Below are 22,626 nucleotides of genomic sequence, written 5' to 3'. Positions count from 1 at the left end.
TGTATGCACCGTGGCGCTGTGAAAAAGGCAACTCCGAATAGCACACTCATGGGCATTTTTCGCCACCGCTGTGGCGTCCTAACATCGCGCACGAGTGTCTTATGTTTGAGTGCGAGTCAAGGGGGGAGAGGGCCCCGAATATAAGTGTATCAATCGTAAACTTACAGTGCAACACCAGAAAAAATACAGGATAGGGAAGGAGTAAAACAGAAAGAAAAGACAGCGCCGTCTTTTCTTTCTGTTTTACTCCTTCCCTGTCCTGTATTTTTTCTGGTGTTGCGCTTTAAGTAAGTTCACGATGGATTCTAACCAACTGGCCCAACTTACCGCCTTACTACTATAAGCGTATCAAGCTTAGGGAAAACGCACCAACCGTGTTTCGTCTGTCCAGAGACTTATGATAGGTTCCGGAGGGTTTTGGTTTGGACAGTGACTGCTTTGATTGGCCAGGAGTAGTCGCACGCTCTGTATCTTGACGGGAAGATGGCACGGTATACGATTCCGCGTGCTACGCTTCACCTCTGTTTGATTAAAATAGATAGACGCACGTAGGCAGCTTCGCTCGTCGCAGCGGCGGTGTATCCTTGTATCGCGGTTTTCTGAGCGGCGCGTTGCGTTATCACAAAGTGGTTCTATGAGAGAAAGGAAGAGAAAAGTGAGCCCCGTAACTGTCTGCTGCAGCAAGCGACACCTCAACAGAAGCTCGTAAGGGACGGGGGTGAAGAGGTTTTAAAAGGATAGGAATAAAGGTGTAGAGAGAGAGAAAGAGGCATGAGGTAAGCTAGACAGCGACGATATATCGAGGGGATAGGAAATATGGGAAAGATAGAAACACGGCAACAGAAGTCCAATGACGGGGCACCATTTGCGAGAGCTCTTGTCGGCGTCCGGAGATGGCGTAGAGCAAGTCCAGTCGGTCAGAGCTACAGTGTCTTCGAAGGTCAGCGTCAGGACATGACGTAGGGCGAGCCCAGTCGGCCAGAGCTACGCTGACGTCGGAGATCGCGAGGGCACAACCACTCGGCACGGAATCCAGCGAGCGAGTCCCATTGCTTTATCGGGCGCATGGTGCCTGGCTCCACCTCACGTTTGCCGTTCCACACTGGAGGTGCTTCCCCATTGGCCATAGCGTGTGGCATAAGAAAGCACCCATTTCTGGAGTATTTTCCCATTTTGTGACGGCCTCCGGGGTACGAGGCTAAGTGCGTAGCACGAGCCGTCCAACCCTGTGCCAAAGGATCTAGTTCGCCAGATCTAGTTATGCCAGAATCTGTTGCTCGAGTTCGTCACTATTGTACACTCAAAGGCAAAATTACCCAAAAAAGGAGTAACGGAGCACAATAGGCGTGCGCGATGAACGGATAGACCGTTGAGGAGCAACCACAGAGGGAAGCGTGCCGCGCTAAACCACTTAGTCTCAAAACACGCTGCAAAGGGATGTACCGCCCGGGGATTGCAGCCCGCGCGAAAAGCAATGCCAAGGGGACCAGCGCTCCTTCTCCTCCTCTGCTGGCTCAGTCTTTCCCCGTATTTTTCCGGCGAAGGAACGCGTTGTGTTGTGCTCGCAGTTCTCAACAACGGCCGCCTGGATTCGACGATCTAAGATTTACTACGTGCTGCTTGTGTGTACGCTTGGATGAGCGTGGACTGCTGCTTTTGCATTTCGCTGCACCCAAGAAGTCTGGAGCACGTCTCGACACGTCACCACGCCGCGCTGTATATCTCTGGCTTCAAGACAACCAACACACGGCAGCAACAGTTCGGAAGGCCAACATGGCGAACGAGAAGAACAATAGGCCTATCGGATATATACTTCAGTACGACTCAGGGCAGAAAACAGCGCTGGATTCTAAGGCAAGCAGGTTATCATTTTTTATTCTACTTTACTTGTCACGTGTGCGATACGGATCACGCTTGTCGGCAATGGGCTCAGTTGTGTTCTATATTGCACGCACGAAACGCATCGTGAAGGTCAGCTTCGGCGTCTGCAGTTCGCCTGTGCTTTGCGACCGCCTGTAAATTGGCCGCCATTGCCGTCGGCCTCCCGTACGTTCGTTCATCGAGTGCTTACCTGTCTTCGCCGCCGCGATGAGCTCCGGGCTGACGATATTGTGCTGAAACCTCGTCGCTGTGTTAGGAGTCGTTGAAAACATGTTGCGGGTTCTCGTAAAGAGCTTGGTTGTAGTATTTCGCGTGCTGTAAGTGCACCAGCACGGGCTGGTGGGGCTTTCACTAACGTCGGAACTCACTGAAAATTGGTCGTCATTACAGTTGGCTTCCCCATCAGTCAGTTGGTCGCAAGCAGCTCGGCGCAGTCCGTTGGCCGCAACGGCGGACTCGAAGTCTCGCGCTGCACTCGCTCGATTTTGTGGAAAAGGGCTGCATTACCATCGACTTCTTCGGCGCTAGCTCCAAACCAGCTCGGCGCTGTTCGTGACGGTGGCCTAGCGCACGCTCGCTCTCCTGTTCGAAGTTCGCCGACGGCAGACACTCCGCGTTCAGTGCCGTGTTTGGTCTCGCGTTCGCTTGCTGGAGCTGAACGACGTCGCTCGCTTAGAAATTGCCGACTTGTTAGTGGCAAGGTGGTTCACGGAGTTGTCACTGCGGCCGCCACTCCCTAGCTGTTGCGCTACAGGGATCGAAATGAGTCTTTGACGATGTGTGACATCACGGTGAAATTATTAGCATGTCATATCACACGTATGTTTTCATTTCACCTTGCACGTATTTCTCATATGAATTTGTATTCATCCTCTGTCACGTGTGACTCGCTATTTTACATACTTATTGTGCAGCCGTGGGCACACACCGTGCTGAAAAATGTGTGCGTTGGCGTCTTCGATGCCTGTCATTCATCTCTTTCGTCAGAGCAGCTTCAGAAGTACTGTGAAGGTCAGAGATGTGAAGGTAAAGTTATTTGTGGGTCATATTTTAACGCTTGTTTTTATATTAACGTGCACGTACTTGTCATATGCGTGCATCTTTTTCTTCTATCACATGTGTCTACTTTTACTATATTATTGTATGTGCAGCCGTCGGAACACAACAGACAGAAGGCTGCATGCGCTGGCGTCTGCAATGCCTGTCATCTATCGCTTCCGTTGGAGCAGCTCCCGAAGGAGTGAACAAGATTTGACAACGAGACTGGACTTGTACACTTCACCATGAATTTACTTAAAAGAATGGACAAACTTCATGTGTATGTAGAAAAATAAAAGATTTCGATGTCTCACTTTTTCTTTCGTTGTTGCCGTGACTGCGAAAGAAGTTACGCATAAAGGGCTAACTACTTTTTCGCGTGTTCTTTTCTGGGAGATTTGTTGCTCAGTGCACAGAAAAACAGGCGAAAAAGTATTAGGCCTGGCGTAAAATAAAAAAACCATGTTTGAACTGAGGACAAAAAGTTCATCCGATTGGAGTATTTGAGTGGATCGACCGTTTGTCTGGCAAGGTGAAACTGTGAGGACTAGCGGTTGCCCGGTAAGGTGTAAATGTGGGGATTAGCAGTTGCTCTATAAGGTGGAAAAGTGAGGAGGAGGAGGAGGATTGAAAGAGGAAGGACAGGGAGCAAAATTGAGGACTAAATGTTAGTACTTCGAGGTGAATTGTGGGACTAACGGTTACTCACTAAGGTTTAGAGTGAGAACTAAATGTTAGTTCCTTGAGCTTGCCTTTGGAGACTAACTGTAAGATTAGCTATAAAGGGCCTACTGCTGGCTGTCACCGGCATTTTGCAGCAGCGATAACGAAGTGAAAGCAGCACCTCACGCTCCTCTGCTCACTTCTGCAGATTGACCCTGCGCGCAGATGACAATACTACCTGATTCGCTCCAAGGCAGCGGGCTTCCTCGGACGCGCAGAGATAAGACATCCTGCACCAGGAGGCGGTTTCTGTCAGCGGCGTTCGTGGCCTGCAGCCCCTGCAGTAGTGACGTGCCACCACCACCAAGCTATAAAGGACCTACTGCTGGCTGTCACCGGCATTTGGCAGCAGCGACGACGATGTGCAAGCAGCACCTCACGCTCCTCGGCTCGTTTCTCCGGGTTGGTAATGTGTGCATGCACACGTTCTTGATTGCTCTTTCTGCCGTCGCTGCTGTCAAGCTCTCAGTTGAAGTGTATTTGTACCCCTTGCAAATGGCTAAGGACGTAACGAAGATAAAAGAGGAGATGCAAACTGAATTCTCCAAATTAAAATATGAACTGAAACTTAATTGAAGTCATCGCGAGAATCCATTTATTCGAAGTGACATCAGAAAAGTGCGGAACGAGCCCGGAGAAATGGCTCGCAGCATTGAACACGCGCATGAGGTTCTTGCTGACCTAGAAAATTGACTGAAAGATGAGATAGAGAAAAATTTCAAACTGGCTAAGGAAAACGAAGAGCTTCTAGCAAAATGCGCCACTTTAGATGAAAGCAACCAGGAACTAGAAAAGCGCTTTAATCTAGCCGAGCAGTACTCGTGCTCTTCAAACTTAGAGATTCAAGGCGTCGTAAAGCAAGAGGGTGAAAGTGTGGCTGGTATTCTTGCGTAGCTCGGGGATACCATTCAAGAATCTATCACCGAATCAGATATTCAGAGCTTCCACCGCGTACCAACCAGGCACTCTGATAAATCGAACAAATTAGTTCAGTTCAGGTCAAGAGCGAAGCGAGATGTAGCCTTGCGGAAGGCAAAAAAGATGTGGTTAACCAACTAGGATCTTGGATTTATAGACTCGACTGCGATATATGTGAATGAGCACCTAACACCGCGAAACAAAAGGCTTAATTCTCGGCGCTGCCGTAGCAAGAAGAAGGAAGTGGCATAAAATTTCATGTGGACTAAAAACGGTGCGATTCTTGCTCGTAAAAATGAAAACTCTAAACTGTTCGCATCCATTCCGTGGCCGACCTTTTTAAAACGGTGCCAGCAACGCAGTTTCTTAGCCCACAAGACGCAACCTAAGACGCACTTGTTTCAATGGAGGTCACACAGCTTTTCACACCCACCAAGTTTACCGAATTTCTATCTCAAATTTACAGTCCGTGCTTGCAGATTATGCATATCAACATGCAATCAGCTGTGAACGATACAGACCAGCTGCAATCTCTTTTTGACGGCTTTACCTGTTTCTTAGATCTTGTTCTCTTATCAGAAACGTGGTATCATTCGGATATCAACGTCATCCGCCTTCCTGGCTATGAATCGTTTTTTCTTAATCGCCCTACAAAGCGCGGTAGAGCTGTTGCGTTGCTTGTCCGAAATACGTACTCCTGTCATGTGTTATCAGAGCACTGTTTCATTGGTACAAGCATTGAATTGCTGACAGTTAGTTCCGGCAACCTAGCTTTTTGTGTCGTTTACCGTCCTCCTCAAGGCAACTTAGGCACGTTGTTTCACCGTTTTGAGCGTGAATTGCCCTTTCTTTCTGAACATTTTTCGGCATATATAGGCGGCTACTTTAATATAGACATGAGCGCAAGCAGTCCCGCTAAGAAAAATTGCTAATTACTCTACAGTAGGCAAGTTTTCATAATATTATCTAGGGCCCCACACGTGTCACCCTTAGTCTTTCTACTAGCCTGGACTTATTTCTAACAAACGATGAAAACATGTTTCACGCTGGTCGTATTGCAGTAGATATTAGCGACCACCTACCTATCGTTGCTTTTATTGAAAAGGAATCTTGCCCCAACCACAAATAAAAACACGTAAAAAGCTCATCTCGGAGAAACGTCATCAGCAATTGAAAAATCACATTGCACTAGTCAACTGGTCATCTGTTTTTCAGTAAGCCACAGCTGACGATGCTTATGACAAATTTCTATGACTTTTTCTCCCTATCTATCATGAATGTTTTCCGATTGTCGATATCATGCCCGCTAAAAATGCTCGTAAGCCATGGATGGCTGCTCGCCTTATTCGACAAGTAAAAAAGAAAAACAAACTGTTCGCTAAATTTCCGAAGAGTAAAGAACCGCAGGATTTAGCTGGATACAAGTGTGCTGGAAATCGGCTAAACAAAAAAATTCGGGTATCGAAGTTTGCCTACTACCTGCACATGTTTGATAAAAACCTCGCTTGCAACCCAAAAGAAAAAAGGAAGAGGCTAGCAGCACTTCTAAAAAGAAACACAGTCTCCAAGAAAATCAAAAGTCTGAACATTGACGGCAGGGAACTGACAGGTTCCTGTCTCGCCGATGTTTTCAATAAATTTTTCTGTGAAGATGGTGACAGTAATTACAACCCTGGTTTTTACCGTTTTCTGGGCGACAGGATGGAACCATCTCTGTTTCTTAAACCTACCGATGAAGTCGATGTTTTTTCAGTTTGCAGTAGTCTGAAAGATACGCAAAGTCTTGATTCATGTAATGTTCAAAGCCGGCCGGTAAAGTACGTGCTGCCTTTAAATGTGCCTTCTCTTCTGCACATCTATATCACTTAGCACTCAAGTTGGGACAATTTTTGGTTAGAATGCAATGTGCCAGAGTAGTGGTAATTTACAAAAAAGGCGAAAAAATGTACCTGGAAATTATAGGCCAATATCTGTGTTCCCATTTTTGTTGAAGGGGCTCGAGCACTTATTTCATTAACGGCTATATAACTTCCTTTTAAAATACTCTGTAATGGTTGATTGCCAGTATGGCTTCACCAGAAACAGGTCTACTGAGCATGCATTGCTTGACCAAAAGAAGTACATCCTAAAAAATTTTGAATGGCGGTTGCTAACCTAAGGCATTTTCGTCGATTTTAGTAAAGCGTTTGATTGTTTGAATCATGAGATCCTCTTTCAAAAACGAGAGCACTATGGTGTTCGTGGGCATGCCCTCCAACTTATTACATCCTACCTCAGTTCCCGCTCCCAATACGTATTTTGAAACCATTGTCCCTCTGAAAACCTGAAGATTAAAAATGGTGTGCGCCAAGGCAGCCTTTTAGGACTCCTGCTTTTTAACGTGTATATAAATGATATTTGAAACATTAGTAAGGTCGTAAATTATATAATTTATGCGGACGACACCAGCATATTCCTCTATTTCCATGATATTGTTGAACTAACAGGTGAGGCCTACAGAGTATTGACATTCTTAACAAAATGGTCTTTTCTTAATTTATTAAAATTAAATAGTAGAAAAACTAAAGCTGTATTATTTCATTCAAAAGGAAAACACGTCCTCAACCCGCCTCGCCTTTTTTTATAAAATACTGCCATTGAATATGCTGACAACTTTACGTCACATGGCGTAGTGTTTACTGCCACGATGTCTTGGAACGCCCACGTAAGCAAAATCTGTGTCGCACTTTTGAGGTTCAATGTGATAATTCGGCGCAACAAAGCTCTTTTACCTGCAAAAACAAAAATGGATCTCTATTGTGACTTTTTTTATTCCCATGTCAATTACTCTTACTTAATATGGGGGAACACCACGATAACAAATATACAAAAACTTGTAAGTTTACAGAAGAAACTACATCAAGCGGTTGCAAACGTGTCGTATGATTCCGAAACTTTTCCTTTGTACCAGCAGTGTAAAATTGTGAACATTTAGCGCATGTTTGACTACAAATTTGCTGCCTTCTATAACAAAGCAGTCAGCCAAAATGACCCCTTATTATCGAGTTTTGTAACGCTCACACATCATCACAATCCGTAACCGACTCGCAAAACAAACAAATTTGTCTTGCCAAGGTGTAGAACAAATTATGGCTTCAGTATGCTAGAGCACATTCTTCCAACCTATCTCAACAGGCCATTGTATGAAGCCGTGACCCGCATGCCATTTACTGCCCTTCGCAATGCCTTTGTAATATAAGGTGCGAATACATTTTTGTGTAAAATTAGCTGTCATTGCTTTCTAAGGAAAGTGTCTTACATTATAGGAAGCCGGAAGCCGATCTGGAAACAAAGTTTTGGTAGTGAAGCCAAGGCGTCAAGTTTATTGCTTTTAATGTTTTTAAACTTTTTAACTGTAACTTTAGCCAGTATATCTGTTTTTACTTCGCCTTGTATTTCGTGATACGCTTGTACGAACAACTGTTTCTGATGTGTACATATTGGCTGTGAACGAATGTTTCGAATGCCTGCAATTATTGTGTTTTTGTTTCCTCTAAATAGAGACAATTGTTTTTCTTAAAATTGCACATTGTTGTTGTGCATGCTGACATGTAGGTGTGGTGAGGATCGTCAAGCAGTCGTTAATGACTGCTTTTTTTTTGCCATTCTCAGTTTTTTATGCCTGTAAAATAACTAGAATAAACTGATTGATTGATTGATTGATTGATTGATTGATTGATTGATTGATTGATTGATTGATTGATTGAGATCCGGTGCGTTTAGTTTTTAAAATGATTAATGGTTGTGGCAGCCCTATTAGTCCCAAAAAAAGACAAACCACACACCCTTTTAACACCCTTTTGCCTTAGAGTGTATACCTTGTTCGAGGTGTTATCGCTGCTCACTTGCAAGTCACAGAATGAAAAACCCGTAGATCGACAATGTCGTGTCTGCATTCACAGGTCGGCCTCGCTGTAGGAACGGTTGGCAAGAACAGCGCAGGTCGTGCATATGCCCCAATGCATATGCTCCATTGAAACTGACCTGGACCTTTAGTGTCGTCAGTCACTACAGCCGAAACTGCCTAGGTGCTCTGATGCACCACACTGCATATGTCGTTTTCATAGAGCCGTTTCTGACCCCTTCGAGTAGTTTTTGCCGTTTATTACTTTTTGTAAGAGTTAGGTCATCCGAAACGAATGAGCGGCCTAGATTTGACCGCACGTGGCGGGTGACACCTGGCACGTGGTGGGTGTCACGTGTCACGTGGCACGTGACACCTGGCGCACGCAAGTAATGGGCAGAACCGTGTACTGGCGACACTCCCTCGCCCTCCACTTGCGTACTGCAAGTGTCCCGGCACATGCGGTGGGGAAGCTGCAAGAATAGCGTTTAGACAGGCCCTTAAAACAATCTATAAAGCATGAATTCGTTGATCGGAACACGGGGCTCTCGCTGAGTCGCGGACGGCGCCTATATTTCTTTAACCTTTCTCCCGAGTCCTGTGTAGGGCAGTAAAATGGAGACTGCTCTTCCGATTTCTCCACTGATTAAAATTTGTCTCTTCACCCTCCCTTCGACCAAAGCCTTTTTTCCTTCTACGCATTTTGTTTTTTTCCCCTACCTGAAGCAGAACGCACTGTTTGTGCCTTCCAAACAAAAAATCTTGGAGCTGCCCCTGTCACCTATCTTCGTCGTTATTTTCGTAATAATCGTGTCGTTTTACTTCCGGAACACAGAAGGGAAATCGGTAGGGGCTAACTTTATTCTCATACATTCGGCCACTCACAGGCCACGCGAAACCAGTATGTCTGTCAGATTTGGGGGCAGAATAAAAAAAACCCATGAGGTCAAACTTTCTGGAGCCCTCCACTATGGCGTCTTTCATAATCATATGTTGGTTTTCGAACGTTAAACCCCACAAATCAATCAAATCGTTTTGTCTGACATATATCAAGGCTAAGAAACACATAACTCGTAGTTCACAGCTGCGCTTGTGAAAGCCTTTACGTAGTCTTACAAGACTTCAGTGGCCATTTCCGTTCTGAATTTAAGTGCGATGACTTCTTAGCACGGTGCAAGGAAAAATATTTAAGTGTGGACACTCTCCGCCCGCCGCGAAGGTGAGCGCGTTCAGATAATGTTCGCCGTTAATACATGCGCCGTCAGCAGTTTGGTGGAGGGCGCTGCGACATGGGGAGTCAAGAAATCTATTGCGGCGAGGCGAAAGCGCGGTTTTCTCAATTTTTTTTTCTTCTCAATGAATTTTTCAAACCATGCACGCTAGCAACTAGAGCAAGGAAAGCATACCACGTTTCTCGTGACCGTGCTCACAACCGAAAAATGTGACGTGCGGCGAACACCAGAATTGGCTGCACGGTGTTAGCAAAAAAACAAAAACTAAGGATTATACTTCGCACGTGCGCAATGGCATTACAGACGGTACGCGTGCACGCAGCTCGCCTTATATAGTGCATGCACCGGCAGCGGTCGAGTGGGAAGCGCTGCGACATGGAGGCCGAGAGGATGAAAGAGGCGAACATTATGTGTACGTGCTGTCGGGCGAAGTGTCCACACCTAAATTATTTTTCTTACACCGTGCTTCTTAGGCGCAAACAATTGGTAAGGCTTTCCTGCAGTGGTCGTGGCGAGCACCACTCTAAACCTTCGCTTCGTCAGGCAGCCGGTGGTTGTCTCGGTGAGAGGAGTCGCCAACGGACAGACCCCCACGCAAACGGACATGTCACCTAAGCCAACGGCGCCCCCGCTCAAGCATCCAAATGCCCAGAGCACGGCGGCACAGTTCTGGCTTGCCGCCAAGGACACTGCGTTGCTCTATCTACAGTGGCCATGAACGGTGTGAGCCACGGCGTCGTCTTAGGCGCCACAGACAACGGGCCTCGGAGCGCGGTTCCCACCGAGGAGGGGTCGATATCTGTCTCCTCGCCACTGTCCAAGGTCTCCGGTGAAGTGCACCTGAATGGCACATGCGGACCCGACCTGAGTTACGACCTGACAGAAGTCTGCCGCTGGTGAAACTGGATTGTAATATAGTTTTAGAACAGCGCAAAGCAAAAGATTGCGTTCGCGTCGCGTCGTAAGCTACAGGTGAGCATCGTTTAATAATACGAGCTCCGTTCACAGGTGATCATAGTTTCGTAATAGTATAGTAGCGAGGAGTCTGGCGCTAGTGAAACTGTAATCTTGTTAGAGAGCTTTAGGAACAATGCAACGCAGAGCATTGTGTTTGTGTTGTGTCGTCTAGGATCACCCCGTGCGGGCTCCCATTCAGTGACAAGCGCTAACAATATGACCGCAAGCCTTGCGTACGGTATTCTAAAGCTCTCCACTGCTATCTTATTCGGTGCGGCATGACTGACTGGTGCGGGAAAAAAGTCCAAATCGCCCTTATGCCGAAGCATTGAAACTAACCTGAAACTTTTTCTTCGCGTTTTATTGATGAATACTTATATCGGTACCTTGTATAGGAGTAGCAAAGCTGCAATCTTCGTCATTCCCGACTTCATTTCACACCGTGGGCGCGGCTCGATACCGCCTCCTCCGAGCAGCCGCCAACACCGGAAGTGTTGTAACATTAGGGAGGACGACCATATCTTTTTCAAGGTCCCCATCCATTTTGGTTGTTCGTGAACGCAGTTTTAGCTCGTCGTACACAAGGGGGTTCTCGAGAACCTCTGGAGAGGCAGTCCCGGCTACCGCCAACGGGAGCAAGTGAAGCCGCCGGTGGCCAAATTGCTAGAGCAAAAACTGGGCGGAACCACCATAGACCGCAATAGAATACGTGCGTTGCGCGCGTCTGTTTGCAGTTCTACCATTTAAAAATGAGATGGAAACCACTCTTATCTTACACCGATGAATCAATGCCTCTTCTTGTTTATGAAACAAATTATTTCATGCACCCATTCTCAGCTGCATGCTTTTAGATCAATCTGTATAGTCTAGGGATGCTTCGCATATCGAGCTTGCTGGCGCACTATTGCGGTACAAAATGGTTGTAGTATATAATGAGTGTTTCAAGAAATGTGCCAGCAGATATTGAAGATTAAGGGAAACGCGACATTCGCTGGCCTATTTCATATATGTGCTTGTGAGTGTGTCGGCAGATTACCAGAGAATATATATAAGAAAGTTGGAATAAATTGAGCTAACGTTAGAAAATAGAGGTAATTAAGTGAACTGGCAGTCCCCAGTAATTTTTCTAGAGTTATTGAATTCTAACGAATTTACAGGCGGAACCAAAACCGAAGCACCGATGTCGCGTGCGACCGACAAACTCCAGGAAACGTTTATAAGGACGATTGCAGTGGCGTTAGTAATGCATAACATTTATCAACTTCCGTTGGCGACGTGTGTTGTCATGGTAAGCCATAGAGGAAGTGCCAAGCGCAGTCTTCAGAGCCTAGAAACGAGGTAGTTCGAAGTTTGATGTAACGCCACTCACTCATTTTGACAACTTCGTCTATCAGTGTTTTGGTTTCGGTTTCGTCGGCAAGATAGAACGAATTTCAAAGGTGTCTCATCTTGTTCTAAACGCAATCGCTTATTTTTTACTACATCCTTTTGAAGCTAAGTCAAGGAGGTAGAAACTAACAGGTTTTTGCAGATGCGCTCGGAAAGCAGGAAAAATCGAAAGTGCACTGCCAGGCCGCACTCTGTCGAAGCAGAATTCTTCTAAGTGAATAGAACAGAGCTGGTCACCGTCCGTAACCATCCGAATATTTCTTCGAACACCACGATCCCAGACAGAACACAGCGCACTGTCTTTCGGAAACCAGTAACACGAATAATCGCGGCATGGAATTGTTCTCTACGTTTGCGAATTCCTCAATAAACATGCACCAAATTCAATAGTCACTCGCCAAAAAAAATATGCATGCACACCGTGAGTCTTGCCTTGTAAGACAACTCAGAAAAATTGGAATTCAAAGGGCATTCAGACGTCTTACTCGTTCCAGCGTTTGATACGTGTAGCCACAGACCGCAAGTCTTTCGTTATTAAACTGAAAACTCATAGACAATGTCGTGTCAGCGAGCAATTAAAGCTTCAAGTTACCTTTATACAGCTATACGCATGTATTACACGCATGCGCACCTTTGATATTGTTTCTACTTCAACAAAATACACGAAAAAACAGGCGATCGTCAGCAAACGAAGCGAGGATAATTACACGCGAAAAGTGATTCCAGGCATCTTCTTGATGCGATTTGTGGAGTCATAAGCGACGCATGAAGCCGCAATGGCCTTTTAAAATCTTTAACTGCTTTACAAAACCATGTGACAGCCTCTAAAGGTCACTGCGAGGGCGGAGCTACGAAGCGCAATTTGTCATCGGCTTCCGAGTCTTTCCTTTTCCAATATGGTGCCGGCCGGCGTCACTTATCGGGGCCCACTTCGGCTCCAGAATAGATAGTATGGAACCTCCTTGGTCGTACATTAGCAGCGCATCGCGCTTTAGAGGCTCCTTTGAGCATCTGTGTTAACCGGCTTGCGACCACACACGTAAAAGGAATAACGAGGGTTTGATGGAAATAAAGGAGGCCTACAATACTCTTTCAAGTAGCCGTTGAATGGCTTCATTAGAAGAGCCCTACCAGCACTCTTTGAGAATAGTCATAAAACACCGCCAATCGTCGAGTTATGAGAATACGCGTGCCAAAATTATAGTGTAGCAAGCGGCATGGTATTTTGAAGCTGTCGAAGTCGGCTAAAAATACATCTTCCGCCGACAAAGTACGCTGCAGGATTAAAATGGCAATGTTGCAGGCCTACAGTCTCGGCCGTTTGCTGAATTGAGCGTGGCGCGCTCGGCCGTTACTGGGGCCGTCATGGGACGCCGCGACTTGTTCATGCCTGCAAGCTATCGTAGTGCGAGCCGCACACTCGAACAAGAAAAATCGGCCGATACCACGTTTCTTGGAAATCAATGTATTGCGGTGGCTGTGCTGTAATTTATTTTTATTGAGCAAAATGGTATGAAGTGGCGCTAAAGCTATGTACAAATTCACGCACAGACGTACGTTAAACAAGCGCGTATTTTTTATAAAACCAGTTGTTTACAGTAGTGTAACTATCCCACCAGCAACGTGGATACCACACTAGAAGCAATGAAGTTAATACTAAGCGCTGGGGCTCGCGAGGATGGCAGCCCTCACTTGATCGGGTGGCACATAACTACAATTACCTTAATCCGACATGACAGCTGTGTCATAGAAGCATATGTGTAATGTTTATAAAGATGGATAGCCATCACTGCAACCAGAATTGACGTTTCGTGTGTATATTACGGTCTGTTTGAAAAGTACCGGTAGTTCTTATACCTGGCGTTGTTTCATGGTCGAAAAGTGATAAATGATGGTTCATCTGTGGTGCTATGGATCATTTCTAGTTTGTACTGGGATTCGATTCCTGCTGGGACCCTGAGGTTTATTTTTTGCATCCGTCGGGTCAACGCTGCCGATGTTACCCTTTTCTTTTCGATCGCCTGTTAGTTACCCCTGTGTGTTCTAGCTGTTCATGAATAGAACTGTCCATCACCTGTGGCACATACCCGCATACCAGTGGCACATACTCGCTCACTGGTATATACCATTGGTCATGACACAAGTGATATCATTACCAGCGAGTCGTATTTGTCAGGCCATCTTACCCTCCCGTAATAATTTTCGTGTACCCCAAGTTAAAGGGGTAATCATTAGAGCACCCAAACGTAGGCGGGCACATAGATGCGCTGGTAGACTCCAAAAGTGCTTGCATTATGCAAGCAAATGCTTCGCATTTAAAAAGTGCACACGTCACGAGGTGTGCGCCACACTTTCTCTTTTCTCGTGCCATCCCTTCTTTCTTCAGCTTGGTTTCAGTGGTTCCCTAGAGCACTGTAGAAGCTGCAGTCCTTCTAGACCATTCAAGGGGGCGACACGTTTAAATGTATCCTTCCGCGCTCTGACGTCTGCAAGTTAAATGCGCTGCTGCAGTGGTGAGCTTGTGCACTGTGCGAATTTCCTTTGTTTCCCAGCACTTGTTCACGATTCTGTACAGCACACCGAGGTTCAGCATCTTTTTTTTTTGTCTGCGGCCCCTGCCACCACGAAACAGCGTCTTGGTTGACAGCTACATCGGCAAGCCGCGTGGTCGGCCTTTGGCTAATTTTCGCGTCGTCTGCGTGTGCTGCAGAACGCTTTGACCCACTTGTTTTTTGCTTCGCATTTTTCGTGCTGTATGTTCAGATGTCGTCCGCGTCGCTGCCCAGAGTAGTTTCAGCAGTCTATTAGGAGTGCCATATTTTACCCGGTATTTCAAAACGTGTAGTGTAAAACCAAACAACCTGTCCTCAGTTATACGTGTTCACAATGGGGCCGACTATCAAGGATTAGAAAAGCTAACAAATGCGTAATGTATGCGCTCAAAGATTTGGAAAGCACTCTTCACCATACCCTGAGCTTACAAAATTAGTTGAGTGGGACTCTGAAAGACGGTGCCGAATCAGCATGGACTCTGTGTGTGTTGAAGCTTAAGGACAAGCAAATAGAAGCTTCAGTTCGGAACTCACAAGCTACGGAGAGCACAGCAGCTGCTTGATAAATTTGATGTGGGCGACAACTCCTTGCCACAGTGCAGCCATGTTTCTCGCACTAAGTGACGGTTTCTCCGTGGTGCTGTGGAGCCTTTGTAGTTTAGAGTTGAAAACATTTATACGAGGCACTATGGCATTATTTCTTCCGCCACTTGCACTTTACTCCACGAAGAAAGGAGAACTCTTTCTCCAGTATCTTAGACCCACGAAATTTTTGCAGTAAAAATTGAGCCAAAATCGCCAGGCAGATCACAGTTCGAAAATGCAAGTAAGCCCTCAAGTAAAATTATTTGGACAATACCACTTTTAAAGCTCATAAAGATACGCAACGGATTCAGAACGTGGGTTCTATATCTCTATTCGCAAGAATCTGCACTCGACGATCACCTAGCGTTAGCTCTGCTGCACGGAACTAACGAAACACACTGTAGCTTCCCGAACTTTCATCGGGACGAGAGATGAGAGAATACGATCGCAGCGTGCGACAAATCAACGCTCGTACTGTTGTAATTCTCAAAACTTTTTGCGGCAGGGAATTCGTGAGGCAATAAGTTCCTTTCAAGTGCTGATTTAATGGCTTTTTAGAAAAGTGTTGCAGGACCCCTTCAAAAGAGTTCATAGCCTGGCGAATCGATCACTACAAAAACTTTTAGAATTCCTCAAATGCGTTACCAACATTTGTTTCACGCTAAAATTGCTTTCTCTTAGTTCATCCCGACTAAGGTCCCTAGATTTTTCCTTGTTCAGTTATAACTACTGAAATCTGTTAAAGAGCTATCGACGAAGCCGTTGGCTAACGCTCGCTTTCGGCAGCTATGTTCTTGCTAATGCTTTGTTAACACCTGGTTTACGAGTGCCCCGTTAAATAACGACGAAGGTGCCGACCCGAGGAAAAAGATGCGTCGCATTCGCTGAAAGATGCATAGCTAATGTAGTTAGACGTACGTAGCTTTCTAGATCTTCCAAGTTACGAAGAAAATGGCGGCACACACAGGCTGCACGATCAACGGACATTAGGCTCCTTGATAGTGCCGGAAGCAAAATGTTGCAGGTTGGAAGCTAAGTAGGAAGGGATAGCGCAGGGCAAGCAAGTTGCGTTATGCCCATGCCGTCTCTAATGTAGTGCCATGTGCGTCGGTAGGGGGGTGGGGGTCTGTGCAAAAGAGAAACCTGTCCCACCTCAAACATTTGCCCTCACTGAACCTCCCCCTTCAGCAGCCGCGATGTGAACTGACTCACACCCCCCTCCAGAAAATCCTCTCGCCCACCATGTGTACTGAGTGCATTTTTGCACAGAAACGTATGCGTGCTGGTCACTACAAACTTTTGTCACTCCCGTCATCTGACAATACAGCAAAAGGTGCAAAGAACTCTACCATCCCACTTCCCGCGTCGACCCACTCAAGGAAAGCTCGGTCATCCGATCCAGCTGATGGCAAACCACTTTTCCGTCGAGCTCCCGGCGGGCAACGTCTACTGCTATGACGTGGAGATCTCTGAGAACAACAAGGAGGCAAATATACCCAAGAAGCACAAGTACCGCTGCATAAGTACAAAGGTCAACCGGCTTGCCATTGAACAGCTGGGGAAGAGGTACCACCTAGACTTCCGCAACTGCGTGCCGGTATTCGATGGCCGAAAGAACCTGTACACGCGTCGGGAGCTCAAGTTTCGTGAGCGGACCTTCGTGGTGGACCTCGAAGAAGACCAGAGGGCGCAGAAGTTCGTCGTCAAGATTCAGTACGTGGCCACTGTAAACCTGAACGCCCTGCGTGCTGCCTTTTAGAACCGGGTCAACACCGTTCCGCAAGAGGTCCTGAAAGCCATTGACATTGTCCTGCTTCATGGCCCTTCCATCAGGTTGACTCCAATCGGCCGGTCCTTCTTCAAGCCACCGCTTCCGAACCAGGCGGACTCTCTGGGGGCGGTCTCGAAGTGTGGTTCGGCAACTACACCAGTGTCCTACCAGCCCAGTGGAAGGCCATGCTGAACGTGGACATGTCAGCCATCACGTTATGCGAGCCGCTGCCGGTGATATCGTTCATGTGCAAGATCTTGAGCGACGGACGTCGCGATATGACCGCGGCTGACTTCCGGGACCTCCAGGATTTTCAGAAAGTTCGGCTCAACAAGGAACTCAAGGATCTGCGTATCAAGGCGAGTACACCGCTGTAATAATGGGGCTGGAGGGGGGTCAAGAAGGTATTGACCCCGCTTATTTTTCGTCAAGTGTCTCCCTCCTTTCGAGGTAGAGATTGAGTAGATATGTAAATAACATAGGCATAATGACAAATGGATATCGATTAATGGTTATAGACGGATATCCAAAGCCTCAGGGCAACCGGGATGTCCGACAATTATGCTTCTAAAATACGTTGAAACAGTACCTACGACCTGTGCGTCTTCCAATTGTAGTATGCAGAATCTGCAACAATTTTTACGGGACCTAAATAAAAGGAAGACCACGCTTCCATTGTAGGTTGATGCTGGAAAAACTGCTGTAAAGCAAGGTCTAGATATGTAATGGCAGCGTGCCACCACTATATTCCAGCGATTTGACCAGCATTCGTGACGTCGTCAGAGACTCTGCTTTAATTCTTCGAAAGCGTGATTTTCTCATGATTGTTTTCAAAGCCATAATCAGAAATGGCCAGCATTGCGACAAGGTAGGTCCCCTTCTGAGTCTCTCACACTTAATTACTACTCATTAGGTGACCCACCTGCCATACCGTCGGAAGTACAAGGTCGTCCGGGTCACCAAAGAGTCCGCCAAAAAGTTGTTCTTCGGCATGGAGGATGGCTCCCGTTGCTCGGTGGCCGACTACTTCCAGAACCGCTACGGCCACCTGGTTCAGCCGAACCTGCCCTGCATTCAGGTTGGCAGCCTCGCACACCCCATCTACCTGCCCCTGGAGGTGTGCGAAATTGTTAAAAGCCAGCACTGCCGGATAAAACTGGGCAAGAATCAAACCTCGGAGATGATCAAGCGAACCGCTCAGGCTCCGGCCAAGCGCTTCAACGAGATCCGCCAGTCCGTCCGGGACCTGCTCGGCAGTGGCGACAAATGCCTGCACGATTTCAACATCAAAATCAGCACTGAGCCGACTCAGCTGAAAAGGCGGGTGCTCGAACCACCGTCCCTGTAGGGTGTTTGAAAACAACGCGGTGACCAAGCCTCGCGAGGGCTTCCGGGAGCTGCGCGGCAATCACTTCTACAGGGCGGCCTTGCTGACGCGCTGGACGCTGCTCAACTTGAGCCGCTTCGCTCAGCGAGACAGGAAGGTTTCGCTTCTTTTCTTTAGGAGCTCACGGGCAAATGCAAACATACGGAGGCGGTTCACATTTGCCCCATACTTCACTTAGCCTTCCCCGTCTTGATGACATTGGCTCGTCAAAGTTTCCAATTTTTTCAAAGAAAATTTTCTATACTACGTAACACACATATGCAAGGTAAGTTATGGTGAGGACGGCCACTTAGAGACGTCTGCAAGTCAAGTTATGTCATGTTAAATAGAAATATCTACTACCAGAGCTGGGTAGTACCACAATGGAAGTTTGTTAGAGGATTGAATGTGGAAGACCCACTGGTCCGCGACTCTGCCATGGTGGCGAAGGGCTCCCCAAATGCACAAAATGGCAGATATATGTGGTACATGTGCTCGGTGCTCTTCACGTAAAAAGTGCGGATACGAGGTTGTCGGCCACTGCCGATTACACACCGCCACTTGGGGCCGGAACCGAATCCCTCAAAATTTGGGGTACCCAGTTGACCTGAGAGAGGTGTTGCAGGACTCTCTGAAAAATGGTACTGCTCCTCTCCAGCATGGAACATTTTCTTTCGTGAATTTTGTGTTTAAATTGAACCGCTGTGGTCTGAAAAATCTATTGAGGTGAATCAAACAAAGGTGGTTATTTCAACTAATTCACTAAATGTCCTTGTAGCAAAATTATAGTATGTATCTTCGACAAGCTAGGGGGGCGTGAGCCACCCACCAATCATGGCATACATCCTAGTCCGTGCAGTTTGGACAACTTTGTCAAATTGCTTTTGCGCACGGGCCACGAGCTCGGCATGCGCATCGAGCAGCCGGGGTGCATCAGCTCGGCCGACACGAAGTGCAAGCCGATCCACACCGCGCTGCTCGAGGAGTGGTCATAATAAAGCAAAAACAAACCGGAAGTAATAAACTACATTGTTTATTATACACTGTTTAATGACATTTTACTTACGAGTTTTTTTAGGTGTGGGCGAGGTAGTTTAAATAGCAAGAGCTTCGTCCAACTCTTCATCATTAACCTCGTAGTAATACCATCATTTTTTTAAAGGAACGAGCTGTTTAAATACGTTTTAAAGCTTTAAATGCCTATACCAAGTGGGCTTTAGACCAATCACCATGGTGGCCTCTGAGATTCATTCGGGCTTACCGTTTCACAACATCATGACCACAACTAAACTTGGGGCTACGTGTTAATTATCAGGGTTAGCCTGTACATCCATGCACGCTGCTCGGCTGCTGCAAGCCTTCTTCGTTGTGTCTATCGTCAGCTAGCATTCAAGCCACTGCAGCTGGCTGATTAGCAAGTAGGCTGCACGGTTGTGGAAAGCTTCAAGTAACTACACCACATCCCAATAAGACCAATGTAACAAAGCCATCTGAAGCTCGAACCATGCTTACTAAAGCATTCTAGTTGACGCACTACATAAACCATGCTAACTAACATGACGTTAATAAAGAGCTCGATAGATTAAACTGTGAAAATGATACCTTACTGATAAGATGACTATAACGATCGTGCTAATAGGAATGACCTTAAATTGTTCGACACAAAGATGGCTATGAGAATTGCACCTCAGATAAATATTGTAATTTTGATACCTTATCAATAAATCACAAGTGTTCAATGATGTGTTCACTAGGCCTACATAGTTAGTAAAATAAAACTAAAACAACTTATGCGGCCCTCACTTGGAGGTAGACAAGCAGATATGTAGAAGATTGATTCGAAAAGCTGGAAGAAGCTAGGTTATCACAAACTCCTCTATGGCTCCGACCCTGCACAAGTAGTGTAAGATGACCAAAATGTTTTATATGCAGAGAAGCTGCTGCTTAGCGTCTGCCGTATCAAACGTTTGATAGTCACAGAGGAACCATGGCCTTCGGGAGTTGAACTGGGACCTTTTCAGAATCATGAAATCTGTATTCGAGTTTACGCCTTATTCAGTTTGATTGACAGACGTGCTCGGCGAACATCGGGTTCCCCACCACTTTTGCTCTCTCCGAGAAGAAATGCCACCCCGCAACGGAAGTAAGCGGCGTGATTCATTTATCAACTTTATCACGTAGACAATGAACAAATGCTCGCAGAAGTTAAAAAAGCTATGTTATTGCGTGGCTGCTTGTATCGCATTCAATTTCACCGCGCTCGCAGCGTATCCGCTTACAGCCACGTTGCCGGTGGTGCCAGCGCCGCTTCTGACAACCCTTCCTCATATTTATCTGCAATATTTTATAGAATCGAGACGAGCAGCATGAGATAACTGACTGTGCATTCTTTTATTCTTTATTTAAAAATACCTTACAGGCCCTTGTTGCAGGGCATTGTGTAAGGGGGGTTACAGAGGTTGAGTGTCGCGACAAAACCGTAAGGAAACATCAAACTTTGAAAGAACACAACAAAAAACAACGCGTTATATGTCACCAAAGAGAGAATGTACAAAAAGTCATTTGAAGTTACACATCGGAACATTGCTGGTGGGAGGAGAACAGATATCCGCAATACACTTACTAAAAAACACCTAGTACACACGTAGCCAAAAATATTTTAGAGCAGCGTGCAGAAAGCATTTGTTCTTGTTTAAGAAATACAGGATAATAAAGGGCGATAAGAGAGTTTTTCTCGTGTGTATAAGAACATTATAAAGTAGGAAAATGCAGGCGGTCACAAAGTGAAAAAAAACCAGGAGGAAATAGAAAAAAAAGAATGAATATAATTACACTGGAACGATACAGGAGGTGCAACAAATACTTGTAAAAAGGAACCAATCGAAGTGTCTATGACTGAAAGAAAGAGTGAAGAAGTTGTCTGAATTTTTCGGGGTCTGATTGATATGCAATGTCATTCGAGAGATCATTCCACAAGCGGATGACGCGAGGAAGAGCCTCTGCTGTCTTCAAGAGTAGAACTTTTCAGCTTCAGCTGCATATTACGTATTTGTTAACTTCTCTGCACGTACTTACCTGAGTGTCTTTCTTTTGTGTTCAGAGCTCCAACGATCTCATCGAAGACATCGACCTCGGAGTAGGATTCAACGCAGACACGGTGAGCCGGCGTTTTTACGGCTTCCCCACAGCGCACGCCACACCGCTGGAAGAATTCGCGCTTTGAGGACTTCGAATATCCTACACAGCTCACCTTTTATCATGCAATGCGTGGAGATGATTATCGCTAGTGACAAAGCCTTCGAGACGACCTCAATTTCGTGAGACAATACTGTCCAGATCTGTCACGCTGTTAACCAGTGGACGCTCACCACACGCAGCCACAATCCGGTAAACCTACCCATGATTCTCACGAAGGATGGCTTTGTGAACCAGAAACAGCATTGGCAACTGAAGTAGAACACGCATGCAACATATATGTGGAAAGAGCAATCAAACGGGATGAGGGCGCAGCATGTGAAACTTATAATCAAATCACCGCGGATATAGCAGGATCAAAATATTCTGCTGGAAACGGCTGGCACAGCAGCGTGCGCCACCGAGTGAGGCCAATGCAGCATGGAGATGAACTCACCAATGCCAACCCCATGAGCAATGGTCGCTAAAGTTCTTGTTGCTCAGAAGAGCAAAATACACCATAGGCCACTGGCCCCAAAAAGCAAAAACTCCCAGGACAGGAGAACGTCAAATCTCCCTAAGCTTACCTGCGATGGCGGTCATCGACAAGCGCAACGTTAGATGGGGAACATCCTGGCCCATGACACCAGCAGTACCGCCCCAAGCCTAGGCGCCGAACTAGAGAGCAGGCGATCAACACCGATTCGGAAAGCCGTAGCAGCGAGCACGGTGGTCAATTGCCAAAACTGCCAACTCTCGAAGGCGATGGGTGCCGACCAGACCAGCCCTTTTCTAGCCGACTCGAAGAAGAGCTGAACGTCACATCACGCGAAGAACACCTCCAATGGCACTGGCTAGCCACCGGAAGGTCAAATGCAGAACGTCTAGGCCCACAACACCAGCAGTACCACCCCTCACCTAGGCGCCACACTTCAGAGCAGGTGATCAACACCAATTCAGAGAACCATGATATCGAGCACGGCGGCAGAGTGCCAAAACTGCAAAGTCTTCAAGGCGAAGGGCACCGACCAGACTAGACCTCTGCTAGCCGACTCGAAGAAGAGGTGAACGTCACATCGTGCCATGAACGCCACGAAAAGGTCCCGTAAAGAGCGCCCGGGCCCAGAACACCCAGAGTGCCGCCCCTAACCTAGGCG

The 22,626-nt window shown here is 46.6% G+C and overlaps 1 pseudogene; it reads left to right on the top strand.

The window, feature by feature from the left end:
* The first annotated feature begins 16,563 nt into the window (after nt 1-16,563).
* Nucleotides 16,564-21,518, top strand: LOC119175580 (protein argonaute-4-like; annotated as a pseudogene).
* Nucleotides 21,519-22,626: the final 1,108 nt, after the last annotated feature.

This window comes from Rhipicephalus microplus, chromosome X, assembly GCF_043290135.1.
Source record: "Rhipicephalus microplus isolate Deutch F79 chromosome X, USDA_Rmic, whole genome shotgun sequence".
NCBI classification, from domain to species: Eukaryota; Metazoa; Arthropoda; class Arachnida; order Ixodida; family Ixodidae; genus Rhipicephalus; species Rhipicephalus microplus.
Note: the sequence above shows the minus strand (reverse complement) of the source record. Positions and strands in the feature narration are given on the sequence as shown.